Source organism: Phoca vitulina, unplaced genomic scaffold, assembly GCF_004348235.1.
Source record: "Phoca vitulina isolate PV1807 unplaced genomic scaffold, GSC_HSeal_1.0 scaffold15, whole genome shotgun sequence".
In the NCBI taxonomy this organism is placed as follows: Eukaryota; Metazoa; Chordata; class Mammalia; order Carnivora; family Phocidae; genus Phoca; species Phoca vitulina.
Window position 1 is genome coordinate 39,331,254 of NW_022589718.1, and position 21,186 is coordinate 39,352,439.

The 21,186-nt window shown below is 51.6% G+C and overlaps 1 protein-coding gene across 6 annotated transcripts in view; it reads right to left on the reverse strand.

The window, feature by feature from the left end:
* ARHGEF10 (Rho guanine nucleotide exchange factor 10) overlaps window positions 1-13,041 on the reverse strand; it is a 106,836-nt gene extending 93,795 nt beyond the window's left edge. For 4 of the 6 annotated variants that reach the window (XM_032413742.1, XM_032413741.1, XM_032413740.1 and 1 more), the window contains exon 1: window positions 12,213-12,258. The gene's annotated coding sequence lies outside the window, so the exon portion shown is untranslated. Of the gene's footprint in view, window positions 1-12,177; window positions 12,259-13,022 lie in introns of those variants that run through there. The other 2 variants (XM_032413739.1, XM_032413738.1) reach the window with 2 other exon arrangements.
* Between the last annotated feature and the right edge of the window lie 8,145 nt (window positions 13,042-21,186).

The following is a 21,186-nucleotide window of genomic DNA, read 5'->3' on the forward strand; positions in this document are numbered from 1 at the left end:
CCCAGGGCTCTGCACCCCTGCCTCCTTCCCCCCACCAGGATCTTGGCACCCCTCCCCCTTCCTCCCCCTCGGGGCCTCTGCACTGACTGAGAGGAATTTGTCCGTATGTCCACCTTCTTGTTTATTGCTCTGTTCTCTACCCCTCGCCAACCTAGAGTCAGGACGGGCCCCATCACTTTCTTCTAGAGAGAGACAGAGGAGAGAGAAGGAGCAGTGCCCCTCTCCACCCCTCCCACAGTGCCCACCCCATAGGGAGTAGCGTGGCTCAGGACGGGGCACCACCACGTGGCCTTTCCAGACAGGGCTCCCTGTAAAGGAGGCAGGCTGCTACATGCTGGTTCCAAAGAAGGAAGGCACGTAACCTCTGACTAATGCCTGAGCCATACTCCGCACATTTGCAGAGCTGAAAAAAACATACACCTAATTATTTAGGGCTGCTAATAAGGAACGAAACCCAGAAAGTGGTTCATTTTCAACAAAGCTTTGTGAGGAGGAGGAGGGAGGAAGGAAGAAGCGGGGGAGGGGAGGGAAAAAGGTGGGGGGAGGAGGAAGGAAGGGGAGGGAGAGGGAGGAGAAGAGGGGGCAGGGGTCAGCTGCTGGGGGCAGCAGGTGCTCCTGGTTGGTCCTAATGTGGGCAGCTAGAGAGCGAGGTGGGGAGGCCCCAGGACCCTGTAGACCTGTACCCTCCCCTGCTGCCCCTCCTGCCCTCACCTCTCCTTGGGGCACACTGCCTCCTTCCCCTTCCGCTCACTCCTACTGGCCTCCTCTTCCGTCTCTTAAATACCCAAACTACGGAAGGAGCTGGACGGACTGCTTGCTGTCTCAGTCTGGGATGCGGGGTGGGCAGGGGTGGGCCCCCGGGACTGGGGTCCACACCGGCTCTGCCAGGACCCGTGACAGGGCTATCCTCCTACCCTCTGAGGATCCAGTTTACCAAGAGGAGACTACAGAGGGCAAAGGCTTCACCACCAAACAGCACATCCCCGGGAAAGCTCCTGAGAGGCCGGCCCACACTGAATGCACACACATGGGTCATCCAAGTCGGGACAATCCAGAGTTTTCTCTAAACCTCAAAATCACCTGGACAAAATTACACTTGCTTCGTGTGACCCAAACTTACCGGGGAGTAAGTTAACTCTCTTTAACAGACAATGTTTCCCACCTATGTTTTCATTAAACATGACGCTCATAAAACAAATAGCAGAAAGTTACTCCTGGAGGGGAAGAAAAGCTCCACTTGCCTCTGCTCCTAGTGAAGACATTCTGTGCTCCCCGCCCCACCCCCACGCAGCCTACCAGTATACGCCTCTTTCTCCGATTAGTTCTGGGGCTGGTCCCCCTCCTCAGCCTGCTCAGGCCTCCCTGTCATCCCCCACACCACGCTGTGCCCGATCCCAGGACAGGGCCGGAGCACCCCAGGAAAGGGTCAGCTCAGGACGTGACCCACAGTAAAACCCCAAGTCCCTCCCCTACGACCCACGTGCCCAGAGATTTCCTGCAGAACGTGAATTCCAACTGTAAAAACCATCCTCACAGACAAGGACACCAGGAATCAGACGGAAGTCTCTGGGGAGGACCTGGGGGCCAGAGTCCTTCCCCTGGCTCCCCGCAGGGAAACCACTGTGCCAGGGCGCGAGAGCTGCACATGTGGAGGGGCCGGCCCTGCGCTCCCATTCCCGCAGCAAGGTGCTATTTACAGGAAGCGTAAGGAGGCGCTCCCACAGAGAAGAAGGGGCACCGTGCGGATGTGTTATTACATCAGTCAGATCCAGAATAAGTCCAATCACCCCAGAGCACAGCGAGCCACTCTCCTCAAACACCAGGGGGCAGCAGTTCAGCCTGGGGTGGAGGGCCACCCCACCTGCTCCCTCCCCCCAAGACAGGGCCCCTGACCCCGGGGTGCTGGGGCTGCCCACACACCCAACACTGGCTGGAGCCACACTGTGGACTCGGGAAGAGGAAGAGGAGGGTGCCCAGATGGCACAGGCACTCTGCCCACATAGCAGGCCTGTGGCAGGGATGCAGAAATAGAGCCACCTGAGACTCTGCGAGGCTAGAAGTAGCCCAGAGCTGGGGAGAAGAGAGTGCTTCCCAGAGGAAGACTGAGAGGAGGAAGGCCCCAGGACAGAAGGAGAGGCAGCTCACCTGCCATGGGGACCTGCAGCCCCGTCCAGGGCAGGGCCTCATCCTGAGCTCAGACGGGATCCACAGAGGTGTCTGATCAGGGGACTGATGTGGTCAGAGCACCGGGAAGGAGGGCCAGTCGGGTGGAGGGCAACACTCAGGAGGCCACGGGGCAAGAGCAGAGGCTCAGGAACATGAAGATGATGATAATTGGGAGACTAAAGACTCCTTAACCTGCAGCCCTCCAAAGTGGTGGGCATTTTCTCCTTGAGCACCACTAAGTCTTAAGGTAGAGTACGCATGACAGATGGTCCAGACAGAAAATAAGGAAACATTGGCCTTAAGTGGCACATTAGACAAGATGGACTTAACACACAACATTCACCTGAAAAGCAGAATACACATACTTCTCAAGTGCACATGGTGCATTCTCCAGGACAAAGCACAGGTTGGGTGACAAAACAAGTTTCAATCATTTAAGAAGACTGAAACTATATCAAGCGCCTCTTCCAAACACAATGGTATGCAACTAGAAATCAAGCACAAGAAAATGGGAAAAAACACAAATATGTGGAGATTAAACAATATCCTACTGAACCACCAATGAGTCAAAGAAGAAATCCAAAGAAAATCAGAAAAAATACCTTGAGACAAATGAAAATGGAAACATTACACCCCCAAAACCTATGGGATGCAGGAAAAGCAGCTCTAAGAGAGAAGTTTGTAGCAACAAATGTCTACATTAAGAAACAAGAAAAATCTCCAATGAACAACCCAATTTTATACCTCAAGGAACTAGAAAATGAAGAACAAACTAAGCCCAAAGTTAGCAGAAGGAAGGAAATAACAAAGATCAGAGTGGGGGGAAATAAAGACAAAAAGACAATAGAAAACATCAATGAAATGAAGAGCTGTTTTTTTGAAAAGATAAAATTCACAAACCTTTCACTAGACCTGGCAAGGAAAGAAGAGAAAAGCCTCAAATAACCACAAGTACAAGAGGAGCAATTACAACGGACACCACAGAAATACAAAGGATCGTAAGAAACTAGCATGAACAATTACAAGCCAACAAATTGTTCAAACTACAAGAAATGGAAAATTCCCTCAAACAACCTACAAAGACTGAATCACGAAGAAACAGAAAATCTGAACAGACCAATTACTAATAAGGAGATTGAGTGAATAATCAAAAACCTCCCGACAAATATCCAAGGCCAGACAACTTCACTGATGAGATCTACCAAACATTAAAATTAGAATACCAATACTTCTCAAACTCTTCAAGAAAAAAAATGAAGAATGGGAAACACTTTCAAATGCATTTTAGGAGGCCAGCATTACCCTAATACTAAAACAAGACAAAGACAATACAATGAAGGAAAATTACAGGCCAATAGCCCTGATAAAGATGTAAAAATACTCAACCAATGGGGCGCCTGGGTGGCTCAGTCGTTAAGCATCTGCCTTCGGCTCAGGTCATGATCCCCAGGGTCCTGGGATCGAGACCAACATCGGGCTCCCTGCTCAGCAGGAAGCCTGCTTCTCCCTCTCCCACTCCCCCTGCTTGTGTTCCTGCTCTCGCTGTCTCTCTCTGCCAAATAAATAAATAAAATCTTGAAAAAAAAAAATCCTCAACCAAAGAGTGGCAAACCAAAATGAGCACAACGTTAAAAGGATCAAACACCATGATCAAGTGGGATTTATTCCAGGGATGCAAGGATCGCTCAACATCTGCAAATCAGTCAATTAGACACCATATTAATAAAAAGGATAAAAATCATATGATTATTACAACCAATGCAGAAAAACCATTTGAAAAAATTCAACATCCAGTTATGACTTACCAAAAAAACTCTCAACAAGTGGGTCTAGAGGGAATGTCCTTCAACATAATAAAGGGCCTACATGGCAAGTCCACAGCTCACAACATCCTCAATGAAAAGCTGAAAGACTCTCCTCTAAGATGAAGAACAAGACAAGGATGTCCTCTCACCACTTTTATTCAACAGAGTGCTGGAAGCCCTAGCCTCAGAATTAGGCAAGAAAAGAAATAAAAGGCAACTAAATTGGTAAGGAAGAAGCAAAACCATCTCTATTTGCAGAAAACATGATACTACCTACAGAAAACACTAAAGACTCCACCAAAAAATGGCTAAAACTAATTCAGTAAAGTTGCAGGATACAAAATCAATATACGAAAATCTGTTGCATTTCTATACATAACAAATTATCAGAAAAATTAAGAAAATCCCATTTATAACCACATCAAAAAAAAAAAAAAAAAACTAGGAATAATTTAACCAAGGAGGTTAAAAACCGATACAATGAAATCTCTAAGACACTGATGAAAGAAATTGAAAGAGATACAAATAAATAAAAAGATATTCCATGTTCATGGATTGGAAGAGTATTGTTAAAATGTCCACGTGACCCAGAGCTAACTACAGATTCAATCCAATTCCTATTAAAATTCCAGTGGTGTTTTTCACAACAATAAAACAACCCTAAAATTTGTAGGGAACCACAAAGACCCCAAATAGCCAAAAAAACCTCAAAAGAGAAGAACAAAGCTGGAGGCATCACACTTCCTGACATCAAACTACATTGCAAAGCTATGGTATTCAGTAAAACTGTTTGGTAGTTGGATAAAAGCAGACACACAGAACAGAAGGGAGAGCTCAGAAATAAACCCACACTTGTTCACCTAATTTACAACAAAGGAACCAAGAGTGCAGACAGGACAGTCTCTTCCGCGAATAGTGCTGGGAAAACTGAACAGATACGAGCAGTGCGAAAGAAAGAAACTGAACCATTACATCAAAACATACACAAAAATTAACTCGAAATGGATTAGAGACGTTAACATAAGCTCTAAAACTGTAAACACCTAGAAGAAAACACAGTAAGCTCCCTGACATCAGTTTTGGTGATGACTTCTTGAATATGGCACCAAAAACAAAGGCAACAACACCACATAAATTAAATAAGTAATTAATCAATTAATTAAGGAGGACTATTTCAAACTAAAAAGCTTCCACACAGCAAAAGAAACCATCAGCAAAATAAAAAGGCAACCTACCAAATGAGATAAAATATTTGTAAATCATGTTATCACATAAAGGGTTAATATTCAAAATATATAAAGAATTCGTATAACAGTAGCCAAAAAACAACCTAATTAAAAAATGGGCAGAGGATCTGAATAGACAGCTTTCCAAAGAAAACATACAGGTGGCCAAAAGGTACGTGAAAACGTGCTCCACAGCACTGACCATCAGGGAAATGCAAATCAAAACCACAATGAGAGACCACCTCACACCTGTTACAATGGCTAATATCAAAAAGATAAGAGGTAACAAGTGCTGACCAGGATGCGGAGAAAGAGGACCCCTCCTACACTGTTGGTGGGAATGCAGGCTGGTGCAGCCACTCTGGAAAACAGTATGGGGGTTCCTCAAAAAACAAAAACTAGAAGTACCATATGATCCAGCAATCCCACTTCTAGGTATTTACCCTAAATAACAAAAACACTACCTTGAAGAGACATCTGCACCCCATGTTCACTGCAGCATTACTCCCAATAGCCAGTGTGTGTAAACAACCAACGTGTCCACTGATGGATGAATGGAAAAAGAAAACACAGTATAATACACATGCAGTGGAATACTATTCTGCCGTAAAAAGAGAACTTCTTCTACTTGCAACAACTTGGATGGACCTGACAGCTAACTGAAATAAGACAGACAAATTCCATATGATCTCATTTTATGTGGAATAAAAATGAGCTCCTAAGTACAAAGAACAGATTGGCAGTTGCCGGGGGCCGGGGCGGGGGCTGGGCAAAATGAGCGAAGGGTGTGAGAAATCCAAAATTCCACAGATACAACAGGTAAGTCAGGGAAGGTTCTGTGCAGCAAGGAGACTAAAGCTCACCCTGCGGGATGGGGTACAGGTTCCCCCGCTATTTGAAAGTACAGAGTTCCTAGGAAACCGTTCACAGGAGGAATGGTGGAAACCAAGGGAGGAATTACCGTTCATTTATACAGAAAAATTAGTGAGCGTGCTCAGACTCCAAAAATGACTTCTCCTTGGCTTTCTTAGGCCTCGGGACACAACTTCCTAATGGATGCCCAAAATAAATGGAGATAAAGCACAACAGATGCTCACAGACACAACTCAAAACACTGGGAGCTGGACGCGAAGAGCGGTTCCCAGGAAGGAGCTGGTTGGGGTGCAGGCCGCCTCTGCAGTGGCTCCCCGCAGAACAGACGCTGAACGCGATGCTCACTTTTCGACTTTTTTTATAGGAGGGAAATCCTCTTAGGTTTCTTCCTGTTACTGAAGCCGGGTAATGACGTAGATCTTTCAAAAAAGCCAAGTGTCTTACCTTGAACTTCTAAAAAGTGGGGAATACTTGTACTTGAAAGCTGCTGAGGGAGTAGATGTTAAATGTTCTCCAGGACACAAACATCAGCAGATCCACCATGAAAGGCACCTTCCTCAGCATGGGGAACACAGATGACCTCCTTCCCCCAGAAACCTCCTCCTTCCCCTCGCTCAGGTCAGGACAACCAACTACAGCTGGGAGTTACCCCAGTTCCTCCTTTCTCCCATGCCCAATACCTAATCCATCAGCAAATCCTGTGAGCTCCATCTTCAATACGTACCCAGAATAGGACTAACCACTCCTTCCGAGGCCAGCTGTCTGGTCCACACTGGAGCCCATCTCTTGCCTGAGTTCCTGGAAAAGCTTCATCATGGACCTCCCTTGCACATCATCAACCTCTGTCATCTGTTCTCAACACTGTAGCCAGGATGGCCCAGTGAAACAGGGTCCCATGGGGTCACAGCCCTGCAATGGCTGTCTCCCTCTGTCCCCTCCCTGAGGTCATGTCCTAGGCTGTCTCCTGTGGCCACAGGGCCTTCTTGCTGCTCCTGGACGTACCTGGTATGCTTCTGCCCCGGGGCCTTTGCACATGCTTTCCCTCCCGTTTAGAATGTTCTTGACTTGGTATCACTCACCTTCTTTAGATCTTGACTCAAGGATCACCTTCCTTGTGAGGGCCCACTAGCTCTTATGTGAATAGCAAGCACCACCCTTACCTCCCCTTCAGCACCCCAGCCCTGTCTCCTGCTCTGTATTTCCATAGCAGTTATCACAGTCACCAGTCCATCTCGGCAGGGCAGAACCGGAGGCCTACACTGATGGTTTCACCACTGACTCCCTCCGATTTCCTGGTCCAAAGCCCCGGGGAAAAGGTGCCCCAGGGCTCTTGCACAGCCAGGGTGCTGGGACAAGGGGGTCCACCTACTGCACCCTGAACTCCATCAGGAAAATGAGCCATATGAGGAATCCACCTGCCCATGCAACCTGAAACCAGACACCTTCCTCGATTACAGGTGAGCACACACACTTCCTCTCCTTGCCCGAGGTACTCATCTCAGAAAGCTGAGCAGAGACCCATCCCAGGGTCCAAATCTCCCTCTGGCCAAGGTCCTGGGAAACAGACATCTCTCCTCCCTGCACCAACCACCTGGGATTGAAGTCCAGAATCCTCCTGTGGTCAGAGTGTTGAACCTGTCCCTCTTTCCTGTGACGTCATCACAAACCAGGCTTTGCTGCACAGTTTTCAGGAAGGAGCCTGCAGCTGGGTCAGCAGGCCGCCCAGGCTCGGCCTCAGTCTCGCACCTCCGGCCCCACGCGGAACTAGACCTGCATGGAGCCTGGTGTCTCGTGTGGCCTCAGATCCAAATAGAGGAGCTGAGATCTCAGTTCCCAATGAAAAGTGACCTCTTGCCCGCAGCACAGGAACGTGCAGAGAGGGTTTCTCAGGGGTGTGGCTCTGGAAGCGGTGCTTCTGCCGGCTGAAATCACAGAACCCACGCAGAGGACATTCGCAGCAGCTCCTCCCAGGGAGCAGGCAGCGCGCCGCGCATGATCCACTCCGCTTCCCACCAACCACCCTGCGGAGCCGCGGGCTCGAGAAGCCAACGTGAAGCAACTGTCTTATCACATCTGCAGCAGGAGGGCTGGCCGGGCGGGGAGCCCAGTCCCTGTCCTTGGGAGGGAGCAAGCAACAGCCCACAACCTCTCGGCTGTCCGATCCGACGGGCCCTGCCAGGCTCAGACCTGCTCACACGGTGAGTAAAAAGACGCAGTGAATTCTTTCCACTCCAGCTCAACGCTTCCCACAGAGAAGCAAACTCCAGACTCAGAAATGTGCTCATCGTTAGCTCTGGAATTCCCTGGGTTGTGTCTACACTGACCCGCACAGGTGTCCCATCCAGACCACTCTACAAATGCCCTAGGGTCTCAAGCCACGTCCAAGCTGTCCTTAGAATGGCAGGAACTGGCCCGATTAGGCACACCAGCCAAGTGACTCCATGTGCTGGAAACTCGGACAGCATCCTCGCTGAACACCAACGCTTCCAAGTCCGAGCTTCAAACCTTCCCTCACTGGGCACTGAGCACCATGTCACCATCAACACTGCTCTTTCAATTCACTTGTCTCCCATTCCTTAAAGTCGGAAACCAAGCTCCAGTCACCACTCTAGTTTCCCTTCAGAGAAATAAGGCAAATGATAGAATAAAACACTACGTGTGCACAGCACACTTCTAATCAAAATATAATTCCTTGCTCTTTCTCATACGGGCAGCCCTACACTACCCATACTAATGACAGATGCCACGAGTTCAGTCATTATATATATATTTGACCTTGTGTTTTTCCTTTTGATATTTGTATCTTGAAGTCAATGTCTATATTGCTTTCTTAAAATAATAATAATAATAATAATGATGATGATGACGTGGTCACATAAGGGTCTGGATCTCCATAGCCACACAACATGGCTCTGGTCCAGATAAGGATGAAGACACAACCTCAGCCCAGGAAGCAAAGCCCACACCCTCAGGGATCCCGACATGCCTCACAGGTGAAGAGTTCCTTTGCTACATGGAGTTGTCCGAGTACAAAGGATGCAGGCACCCTTCATCATTCCTTCTGTTATCTTCATAAAATCCCCAGTTCAAGTCCCAAGTGATCACTGGGTCAAGCTTCCAGAGCCCAGGATGGGCCACCAGGTAAGCTGCCCCCTACCCCGGGGAAGGCTAACACGGGGCTCGATTTCCTTTGGGAGCACGATGAGCCACTCCCCGAGCTCCTAAAGAACCTACACTCCTCCATGTGTCCCTCTCACAAAGGGCACCGCACCCTGTTACAGCTCTGAGGCTGTGTTTACTTTAAAACATAATTCCTAATATCGGAATGTGGTTCATGGAAGAGGAAAACATGAACACCCACAAAGGATTCTTTTAATATTTCAAAAGATCGTTTTCCCATTGTTTAATTAAAATAGGAAATAACCCAGAGATACCCCTTCCCCTAACAGGTCCGATTCACTGCGGTGACTTAAAGAAGAGCAGGAAATAAAAGAGTAACAGATGTTCTGATGATCCATCATTTCCATCATCTAAATTTTGCAACTTCCCCCACATGCAAAGAAAGAAGCACGAAGAAGCGTCTCAGCCTGGCTACTCCGAGGAGTCTGACCTGGAGTGACAGGGACGGACGATGAGGTGGTGTGTTGGGTGAGGCTGGTGGCACAGAAGGTGCTCGGCCAGCTCTCACCTGTGCCTCACATGTCCTCAGCCAGGAACATGCTCACGGCCCTCACCTGTCACAGCTCTCACATGGGAGACCCACTGCCACCCCTGGAGCTCGCCCTGCCCACACCCTCCTGCAGAATGCACTCAGCTCTCCTCCGGGACCCCTGTCAGCTTTACCCAGACCTGAACTCCCCCGTCTACTGCAGAGCTCCAGGATTCCCCCTCTTCTTCCAAAATGACACTGGCCCAAGGCTTTCATGGGAAAGGTGGAAGGCTACCTAATGAATGGTTCACACCTACTTTCCTCTTCTGTCGTATTTCTCTCCACTTACCTTCCTACCTGGGCAAACTGTAAGTAACAGACCAATGGAACATAAACGTGCTCTGAGATCTGAATCTTTCATCACAGCCTTCTGAGGACTCCTTGTGCAATAAAATACCATATCCTATGACAGGGGGGTTTAAAACTATTATTTACAGAATAATACAGCCTAAATCACCTCATTTTTAGTTGCTCTTCATTAGGCAGAACAGTTTCTATATAAAGTCATAAATATTACTTTCCAACAATTTCGTAAGGAGTAAACGGAAGCTCTGTGGGATAACCTGACTCACCCAGGGTCAGGCAAGCAGTTCCAGAACTCAACCCAGGGCTCCTGACACCAAGCCCCTTGAAGCCACCAGCATGCCTCTATCCAGAATTCCCAAAGACTCTCCTCCTGACTTCACCACAAAAGAAACTACAGAGAAAATACAGCACCTCAAAATATCAAGATGATACATACAGTAAAATTAAAAAGTCAAGCTCAACTTTTTAAGGTAAAAGGCTATCCTGATTATATTTGAATTTTCATCTACCCTAATTGTAACTCTTTTGATGAAAAGACTCCTCAATTAGGAAAGAGAATCTTAGACAAATGACATCACCAAAGTCTGTATCTGATGACAAAAAGACACGATACACCTAACCCTAGATGTGAGCCACGAAATCATATCCTCGGGCCAATCAAATAAATGCTGTTAGATTAAGGAGCAAATTATATTTTAAAAACACAGAGTAATTCTCATCTTCCCTTTCTAATAAAAGTGATTTCCTAGGAAACAGATGTTCAAAATACATTTTGTAAGCAATAAAAGAACAGAGAAAATGTTATCCCCTGCAATATTCTACCTGCAGGGAAACTAAGTAAATCTTGCACCAAATCCAGAATGCTGACAGCTACTTAAGTCTTACTTTGTGACTCAACTAGAGAAAAGAGAAGAGCCCATGAGATTTTGGGTTAATGAGAAGTTTTACCTCTAGCAAAAGTGAGTCACGGACATGAATAGTACATTACATCAAATATATCTGCTGTTTTTTTCTGAACATTGATGCCCTGTGACAAGCTGAATCATTTACTCAAGTGTTCATGGTCAAAACTTCAGGTCTCACAGAAAAGTGTGGCCAGGTGGGAATAAGTAAGCACCTCCTGACCTGTGGCCCGCACACCTGCTTCAGTTTCTGGGGGAAGGGCAAACATATTTTTTAAGTAGCAATTACCTTCATCCTGAAGTAGACCAATGACTTTGTCTTTATAGGAAAAGGGAAATTACTCTTCCAAATAAACACCTCAGCTCCTCATTTCTCATGCAACTTGAGTGGGGTCTGGTTTACTGCAGCCTCCAGGCCCCCACCTGGAGGACCCTACTGCACTATCCTGACAGCCTAGCACCACCATCCCTGGGGACACGGGGCACAATGCTGAAGTTGGGGGCTGCTGCTCAGGGGCTTGTTACCGCCACACCTCGTGAGTGGGAGCGGGGAACACCTGCTGAACTTGGGGTGCTGCTCATGGTCTGTTACCTGCATGTCTGGACCAGGAGCGGTAGGGGACCCCCTGAAGCTGGGGTGCTGCTCAGGGGCCCACTACCTGCACTGTCTGTGCCAGGGGACGGGGGGTACCCCACTGAAGTTGGGGGGCTGCCTGTGGTCCCTTACCCGCACAGTCTGCCCAAGGGCACAGGGGACACACTTCTGAAGCTGCGGAGCTGCACGCGGGCCGTTACCTGCGCAGTCTGTCTCAGAGGAGCTACGAGGACACCCCACTGAAGCGGGGGGCTACGCTGGGTCCGTTATCTGCACTGTTCCTGGGAAACAAGGGACTCCCCGAGCTGTCTGCGCCCCGACCCGCAGATCTCGGGCGGCGGGCAGCCCAGAATCCACAGATCGGCGGGACTGAGCGAGTTCGGGAGCATTCGGCAAAAGAAGACTTTCAAAGGAAAAAAAAAAACCTCGTCCGAAGCCCCGCGATTAACTCGCTGGACTCGCCCTTCAAGGACCCCCGCTTCCACGCCCGGGCCCGCACCCTCCCCACCGCAACCCTAGCCTCCCCAACACTCATGCCCCCACCCGGACCCCCGCACCGTCCCCCCGCGATCCCCACCTCCCGGCCCGAACTCACCCCTCAAGAAGCCCGGCCCGCCAGCCCGCACTCACCCAGCCGGGACCCCCGCCCGCCGTCCCTCTGAGCGCCCCTCACCCCGCCCCGCTTCTGCCGCCAGGGGATGCGCCCCGGCCCCGCCCACAGGGAGGCAGCTCCACCCCCACGCCCTGAGTGGTCGGATCAGACGGTGCCAGGAGCTCATTGGATTCCGCGCCTGCCCGTCCGCGGCCTCGCTCCACCCTCACGCCCGCGCATTCCTGCGGGGCCACGTGGCCGCCCGCGGCCCTTCCTAAGCCCAACGCCCCGCCTGGCTGCGCACGCGTGGGCGGGGGGTGGGGGGGCAGAGCCCGCAGACACCCTCCCTTCCCCGCAAACCCTCCGGCTTGCACGCGTGGGCGGGGTCGTGCGCAGGACCCCCATCCCCCCCCCGCCCGTCCGCGGCCTCGGCCCCCCGGGCCGTGCACGTGTGGGCGGGGTCGTAGGCAGGGACCCCCTCCCCCCAACCCGGCCCTTCTCGCGGACCCTGGGGCTGTGCACACGTGGGAGGTTTCGGTGGGCGAGACCCCCCCCGGGCACGCGCCCTTCCCCGAGGACCCCCAGGCTCGCACACGTGGGTGGGGTCGGCGGGCAGGACCCCCCCAGACACCCGCCCTATCCCGCGGACCCCTGGGGCTGCAGACCACCCCCAGAGCACCGCCCCGTCCCTTGGGGAGCTCGGCCTGCCAGCAGGGGCGGTCCTGGCTCTGCAGAAGGTCAGCTGCTCGGACCCGCCAAGGCTTGGGCGTTAGCATATGCAAGGATGTCACACAGTTCGCAGGCAATTTAAGAGCCTCAAGTAGTGCTCTAAGAAGGAAGAGCCTCACCTGGTTTCACCCTTGGAATGGCTAAGTGCTTCTTAGGCTCTCAGAGCATCCTTGTACTGTGAGTCTATTTGTGGTTGAAGAGACACGCATGTGCTTGGGTCTGCACCCGAGGGTCCAGCGTGAACAAGACCGTCGTCCTCTGTGCTGTTGTTAACCAGCAGCATTTATTCTATAATGTAAAAAGAAAATGGATTATTGTTATAATTACTACTGAAAGGGAGGAATTTGGGACAAAAGTATCTTAAACAAGAATACAAAGAAACCACAATGACACCTACAGAATGTTACCTGGTTACAGGTAACAGAGGCGTTCACAGACACTGGACTCCTCCCCTTCTACCCAAATCTCTGAGTCATGGAAGTAATTTAAAGTCAGAATTTTAGAACTGCCAGACACCTTAGAGATCTCTGGCCCCATTCCCTGGGCTTCTAGAATAAAACAAAGTAGCTAATTGTCACAGTTAATTAAAACATTATGTACCCCTAAAGCTCAGATGTTCTGTATAAGGTCTTTCCCTGCAAATTTTGACTGATGTAAATCATAGTCATAATATGTAAAGACTACAGGGGTTGGGAAGTAAATAATAGTAGGTAAGGGAATGTTTTAGCAGTATTTATTGTTAGCATTTGCTCATTTTGTGGAACAGGCTGAGCTATTTTTATAAATACTATTTTAGACCTGTCTTTACTGCACACTGTGAAGATACTGAGGGCTGAATCAATGACAAAATATATTTCCTTACAGTGACTTTAATATCAGAAAAATATTAGAATGTCTCTATTCCTAGGGGTTTTTTTAGTACCTTACTCAAAGGTCTTCCACCCAGATAATTATCTTAATGGCCATGATGGACAGAGGTAAAAAGGCCAGCTGAATTAGTTTGCCACACACTTGTTACATTTCCAGATCAGGAAGACCTGAGGTAAGAGGAAAATAGTACCATGTGTAGAATAAACAAGGGATTTGGAGTCCATTTGGGGATCCTACTTTAGTTTCTGACCCTAATAAAATCCTGTGTGACTTACACAGTCTCTAACCATCTAAAAATGTGACTAATCATATCTACATCTCAGCTTAGAAGTTCAAAAGGGAGAACTCTACAAAGAGCCCGTGTGACCTCTGGTAAGAGCAGGTGCTCAGTACGTCATAATAATCATTTGGGTCTATTTATTTTCCCAGAAGAATGAAAACAGATTGAATCAACATTTCTAATAGATGGCTCACAAGCTTATTTTCAAAAACTTAAGGACAATCACAAAGTGAAATATGACACATTTTTTTTGTGTCATATTGCCCTCAGAAATTGTGTTTTTGGACCTATGAGGACAATACAGTAGCACCATCATAACTAGAAGTCCAGACTGGAGTTTCACAATCCCATATGGCCATGTTGACCCCCTTAGCTCGGGGCCACCAGAGGGGCCAAGGCTGCCGAGTGTGGCTGGGGCAGGCAGAACTCCGATTTGAGGCTTAACTCCTGTCTAGCTTATGATAGTGAGCGCTCTTCACGGATAGAATACCATCGTCTGTGAGCCCTGATGTGGGAAAGGTTGAGAATTTCCACTGTGATTCCCTCTCTGACCCTTAGGAGATTTAGAAAAGTTAGGTTTAATTTTTAAACATTGAAAGACTTTTTGGTTTTCTTTTCATTATGATTATGGCTCAATTCCCCTGCGGTCTAAGAATATAATCTATATAATTTCAGGCTTTTAAAATTTGTAGACTTGCTTCATGGCCCAGCATACCGTGTATTTTGGTAAATGTTCTATGAGCACTTGAGAAGAATGTATTCTGCACGTATTATGTAATGTTCCGTGTATGTCAGTTTGGTCATATTTGTTACCAATGTTTCGTCTACTGTTTCTACCAGATATTGAGAAAGGTGTGTTAAAATCTTCAAACATCACTATTCTATTCAAATTGTATTGGAGAATCCACCCAGTGTTATAAGGCAAGAAAAACAAAAAGTATGAAGATTGAGGTGGGAAAATATGACTATTCCCAGATAATAGGATTTTGTACATAGAAAATCCAAAATAATCTACAAAGAAATTATTAGAATTAAAAATGGAATTTAGAAATTTGAGATGGATCATAGCCTTAAACTATAAAATTTCTGGGAAAAAATGTAGAAAATATCAGTCTTGGGGTAGGACAAAAAATGCACTCTTTAAAAGGATTGAATTGGACTCCATAAAAATGTGCCATTTCTGCTTATCTCATGGCCATTAAGAAAATGAGAAGCAATGCACGGACTGGGAGTAAAGATTTGCAATACACAAACTAAAGGACTTGCCAATAAAGAATTACTACAATCAACAAGAAAAGTGTATTTAAAAGCAAATCCCTGACAAAAGATTACTGATGGCCAATTAGAACAGGAAAGGTGCTCAACAGTATAATTTTCAGGAAAATCCAAATGAAAACCGCAATGAGATGCCATCACACGCATAAAAGAATGGCTACAATTAGACTGACCCTAGCAAGTGGTAAGGAGCAGCAGGGAAACAGTTCTATCAGCCAGGGTCCTCCAGAGACAGAGAACCCAAGAGACACCTGTGCAGAGTTAGAGGTTCAGCTCCTGCCTGAGAGCTCCCACAGCCCACGCTGGGCAGTTCTGACTCCCAGCCATCCCCGACATCCCACCAGCCAAGCCCCTGCAACGGACCTCTGAAAATCTGTCTCCTAGGGGCTCCATTTCTCTGGCTCACCCTGCCTTTAGACCTACTCACAAAATCTCATCCCTAGAGTAGAGATGAGCTGCTTAAAGAGACACAGCACTGTTCCCGGTGGGAGGGCAGAACAGGCTTTTGGAACCAGGTCCCCCAGGGCCAGGTCTCTGGTACCTCCCAGCTGGGCGACCTTGGACATGTGTCGACACTTCCCTGGGCCTCCGAGTTCTCCTACGTAGACAGGCTTAACTACAACTAGCTACTCCCAGCTCAGGAGGCCCTTGGGGGTGAAGATTAAATGTGGCCGTGGGCACGCATCCGCCTGGCATTCTACCCAGAGCTGCAAGTGTGTTTGCTAAAGGTTCTGTCGGTGGTCAAGTGACAGCCTACATAGTGTGATGGGAGAGTAGTCAACAAGGGGGAGCCCAGCCGGTGCCACGCAGTCAAGGACCGCAGTGAAGCCTGGGGGCGGCACACGTGACTCCAGGGAGGTCTCGGAGGGACAGCAGCTCAGAGCACACAGTGCGGGTTTAAGGAAAGCTCCCTCCCATGCCCCCGGCTGTGTTGAGACCACTTAGAAGTCTCGGCCCCCAGTGTTCTCATGTGTCTGGCTCTTCCCTTGTGAGCTCTGAGCCACGGGGGCCGCCAGGCTTCCTCTGGGCCTCCCTCCCAACACCAAACGGAGGGCCAGACACACATCTCGTGTTCAGTTATCGTGAAATACCACCCCGATGGCCTATCCATCTCACGATCTGTCCTGCCCACAGCCCCACCTCATTCCATCCCCTCCAGCAGGTTTCCATAAGCCCCTCTCCTCCTGTCCCATCCTTGACGCTCGAATTCCTGTCCCAGGGATGGTCCCCACTGTGTTTGTGTGCCAATCCCCCCACACAGCTTGCTGACCATGCCTGGCACGCGGTGGGTACACAGGACCTCCTAGGGGACGGTCCGGCCCGCGTGGGCCACCAGGGGAGGGACCCGGCTGATCAGAAGGGGCTGCCGATGGCCTCGGGCAGCCACTCCTGGTGAAGCGCGTCCAGCTCCCTGAGGACAGTCAAAGACACACACTGGGGCAGAGCATGTGGCAAACCTCACACAGTTCATTTCCTGGTGTGGCCTCATTGCCAATCAACTGATCATTTTGTGTCTTCACGAAGTTCTCAACTAAAACAAAGACAGGCAACTAGGTTGACACAGACGCCAATCAGGAATCCACCAGGACGGGCTTCTGATGGGCTAGGCGGTCCTCAGTGGAGCAGGGTGGGTGTGCTCACTGTCTGAACCGTGGCGATGGTTTCACACGTGTACGCAGACGTCCAAGCTCACTGAGTTGTGACTTCCGTTACACACAGTTTCTCGTACGTCGGTCATATCTCAACAAAGCTGTTAGGAAGGAATCAGGAAAAGCGTGAGCGGCCTGGGCCGTGATGCCGCAACTGTTCTGGAAACCACAGGTGAGCCGCCTCTGGTCCGGCTTCCCCGCGGAGCTGGCCACCCCCCCCTGGTGCTCAGGGCTGTACTCCTGGGAACCCCGTTTACCTGCACACATGTTGGACAGAGTTGGGTTTCAGGGTCAGATGGTTATAAACAGCTTCCCACCATGGGGGCCCAGTGGAACCCTGGTCGGCAGTGTGGGGTGTGCACAAAACTGGCCTGCAGGACCAGGCCGTGACTCGTGAATTGCAGGGTGTCGAGCCTCCCTGGCCCCCAGCTGCTAAGTGCCCCAGAAGGACAGCAGGACACAGAGGACCAGTGGAGAGTGTCTATGGATGCCTCAACTCAGCCCAGGATCCCGTCCGCTGAACTGGAGTGCGTGTTGGTCAGCAGAAGATGATGGTCAGGAAAGCAGGAAGAGGGGAATCGTGTGGGCGCCCTAAGTACGGAGGCCGCATTCTCCCCATGTGCCCCTGTCACCACTCGCCCCAAACATATGCACCTCCCACCTGCCTGCCCATGCCCCTTGGAGGGATGGCAGGCCGAATGGATGACCGCTGTGGGGAGGAGAGGGAAAGAAGACAGAAGAACTGGAGAAGAGGGTGGAGGGGCCTGGGAAGATCAGGGGGTTAACACTGCCCCTCTGTTCCAGACAGATCGCTGGAATCTGGTGGGGAGAAGCGAGCATTGTTCCAGGCGGGAAACAGGGACTTGTTTGTTCTCAGAGCACTTGCAACAACGACTAAGCTGTTTTCCTGCTTTGCTCCATGTCCAGTGGAAGGAGAGGCCCAGGGGGAGAGCTCTGAGGAGAGCAAGCAGCTCCGCAACCAAACACCTGCAGCACAAGTGAGAGGGAGGGGACACCGATGCTCCTGGTTCCTTGGGCCCGCAGGCCGAGACTTGGGGTTCTGAGGGCCGTCAGAAGGGCTGCACCCCTCCTCACATGGGCATGGACCGCACAACCTCTCCTCCGTCCTCCCAACCTCCTCCCCACTCCCTCCCCCATCTTCCCCCACCCTCCCCATCCTCCCCTACTTCCTCCTGGTCCCCTCCCCCACCTCTCCCCATTCCCTCCCCCTCCCCCACCCTCTCCCCATCCCCTTCCCCAGCTTCCCCCACCCTCTCCCACCCTCTCCCCATTCCCTCCCCCTCCCTCCCTCACTCCCTCCCTCACTCCCTCCCCACTCCCTCCCCATCCCCTCCCCCCTCTTCCCCCATGCTCCCCCATCCTTCCCCCTCTCCTTTCCCTGTCCCCTCCCCCACCCTCCCCACCCTCTCCCCATTCCCTCCCCCACCATTCCCCCTCCCCATCCACTCTCCCATCTTCCCCCACCCTCCCCCATCCTCCCCCCACTCCCTCTCCCGCCCCTCCCTCACTCCCCCAACTCCCTCCCCTGTCCCCTCCCCCTCCCTCCTCTCCTCCAGACTAAGCCTCTGGCAGAACAGTTCCAAGTTTGAGGAGCTGGAGCTGGGAAAGAATATTAAAGAAGGGACAAAGGAAGAAGACTCCTATGGATGATCTAGAAGGTTCTTTTCTGTTCCGAGAGCCCTGGTTCTGCCCACAACAAGCTGCAGTTCTCAGTGCTGACAAGCATAGGCATCGTCCATGCCTAGCAAGACACACAGCCTGGAGCAGGCCGTGACTCGAGGGGCACCTGCACCCAAACCTGTCCCCTTGTCCTGCGGCTCTCCATTAGTGAGAAGTAGGCATCTCGAGCCCCAGCCAGGTGTCGGAGGACGGCACGTGTTCTCATTCCGTCATCAACCCCATCCCCACTGTCGTCTGAGGACCATTAGGAGAAGGCCGGGGAGAGGGGGTGGAGTGGCCAGGAGGCACCGTGGGCGCTGGGAATTCGGGTGCCCTGAGGCTGCGGAGAGGTTGAGGCCGGCACGGCTGCAGCAGTCGGATCCATCAGCGAGGGTCTGCAGCTCCCGGCTCACTCTGGGAGCCGGGAGCGGCCCAGCCACCAACAGAGAGCACGTTTGGGGCTGTCGGGGTCACTGACCTTCCCTCCCGAGGGTTCCAACCTCGAGCAACCCCGTGGGGCTGACCATCCACACCTTCCGTCTCCTCCCATCTTATCTAAATCCTGAGGCTGGGGGTGACCGCCCTCTGGCCCCTTCCTATCCGCACGCAGAGGGACGTGTCATCCTCAGCTCTTATCGGGGACAGGGTGTCCCTGCTCCTGCTCAACACCATCTCGGCAGCTTTCTTCCCCAGACTTCAGCCAGCTTTATGTCAGTGCACCAAACGGACGGATCCTCCTGACCCCCGCAGGCCCCCACGCAAACTGGCCGACTCTCACACAGAGAGCGCGGGTGGGCCTCCACCTCTGTTCCCGCAGACCCTCCCAGGGAATGCTGAACCCACCCCAAGATGCTCAGGCGTTCTAATTCCCAACTGCCCTGTCTGCTTCTCCACCCTCTGTAATAGGGTTTTTGTCACACCTTTGTGATAGAATACAGAACATCCATTTATCTGCTCCCAGCTCCTGACGCGGAGCCCCCAAACCCCTTGCAACTTCCTGGGTGGGAGGAGCACGTTTGTTTGAATGAGGTGACTGGGCATAGCTTCAGGCTGGGGGCTGCTCGGCAGAAGCCCCGGGCCGCGGTCAGAAGCGTGGAACCTCCAGCCGCACCCCACATCCTCCGAGGAGGGAGAGGAGCTGGAGATGGAGTTCATGCTCCATCACGCCCACGTGAGGAACCCCCATAAAATTCCCAACAGTGGGGGACTCGGGGAGCCTCCAGGGGGGTGAACATGTTAGGTGTGGAGAGGGTGATGCCCCCAGCTCCGCGGGGGGTCCTCCCAGACCTCACCCTACGTGCGTCTTCATCTGGCTGCTCATCTGTATCCTTCATCATATCCTGGGTTCTGGAATAAGCCGGCACACGCCCGTGTGTGGGCTCTGGGAGCCCTGGAGCGAGTCACTGCACCCGAGGACGGGGCCGTGGGAACCCTGCTGTAGAGCCACGCGGGCCGGGAGCCCCTGCGGCTGGCATGTGGGGTGAGCGGCCTGGGGGATGGAGCCCCCCGCCTGGGGGCCGTGACGCTACCTCCGACACACGGGGGACACACGGTGGGACGCACAGTGGGACGCACAGTGGGACGCACAGTGGGACACACAGTGGGACACACGGCGGGACGCACAGCGGGACACACGGTGGGACACACGGTGGCACACACGGTGGGACGCATGGTGGGACACACGGTGGGACACACGGTGGCACACACGGTGGGACGCACGGTGGGACACACGGCGGGACACACAGCGGGACGCCCAGTGCTGCCCGGAGAACTGGCTGGTGCAGGAAATCCCCACACGTGTGATGTCAGTAGCGCTGGGAGGGAGAGTTTTCTCTTTTAACCTCACTCTGCGGAAGCATGTCGCCGGGGACGCCGCGGAGTCCGCTGGCTCACACCAACGGGCAGCGGGCAGGGCTTGTCTCCGTCTCTCTGCTCCAAACCCACGAAACCCACGCTGCCTCGGCCCTGGCCACGTGCCTACCCACCGAAAGCCTCCTCAGATCTGCCCTCCTCTGCCCGGGCCTCTCCTGCCCTTGCGGAGCTTCCCCGAGCGCCAGCCCCCGCGTTCACCAGCGTCCTCCTTCCTAAGCGTGCGCTCCAGGCCCGTCCACACAGCAGCCAGACCACGTGCAGAGCAGAGGGGCTCACCCGACTCACAGCGACCCGCCGGGCTCCCGGCCAGCCTGCAGCAGAGTCGCGCCGGGGTTCTGCCCTGTAGAGAGGCGAGGTCACCCGAGGAGCGGAGGCCAAAGCAGGAGGGAGGCGGCCTGGGGCTGTTACTCTGTCTCTGCTTGTCATCTGCAGGCTGCAGGGACCAAGGGAAACGTGGCTGTGGTCGCCCATCACACTACATTTTAAGTTCTATAATTATTCAAGAGTTTGTCCATGAAAGAGGTATTTCTCTCTGATTTCTAGGATGTGGGTCATTGCAGAGCAGAAGGACCAGCAGTTGATTAGATGAGGCCAAACAGTCCCAAGGGACGTTGCATTTGCGCTGCCCATACAAAGGGCCCTGACCCCCCGCGTCGC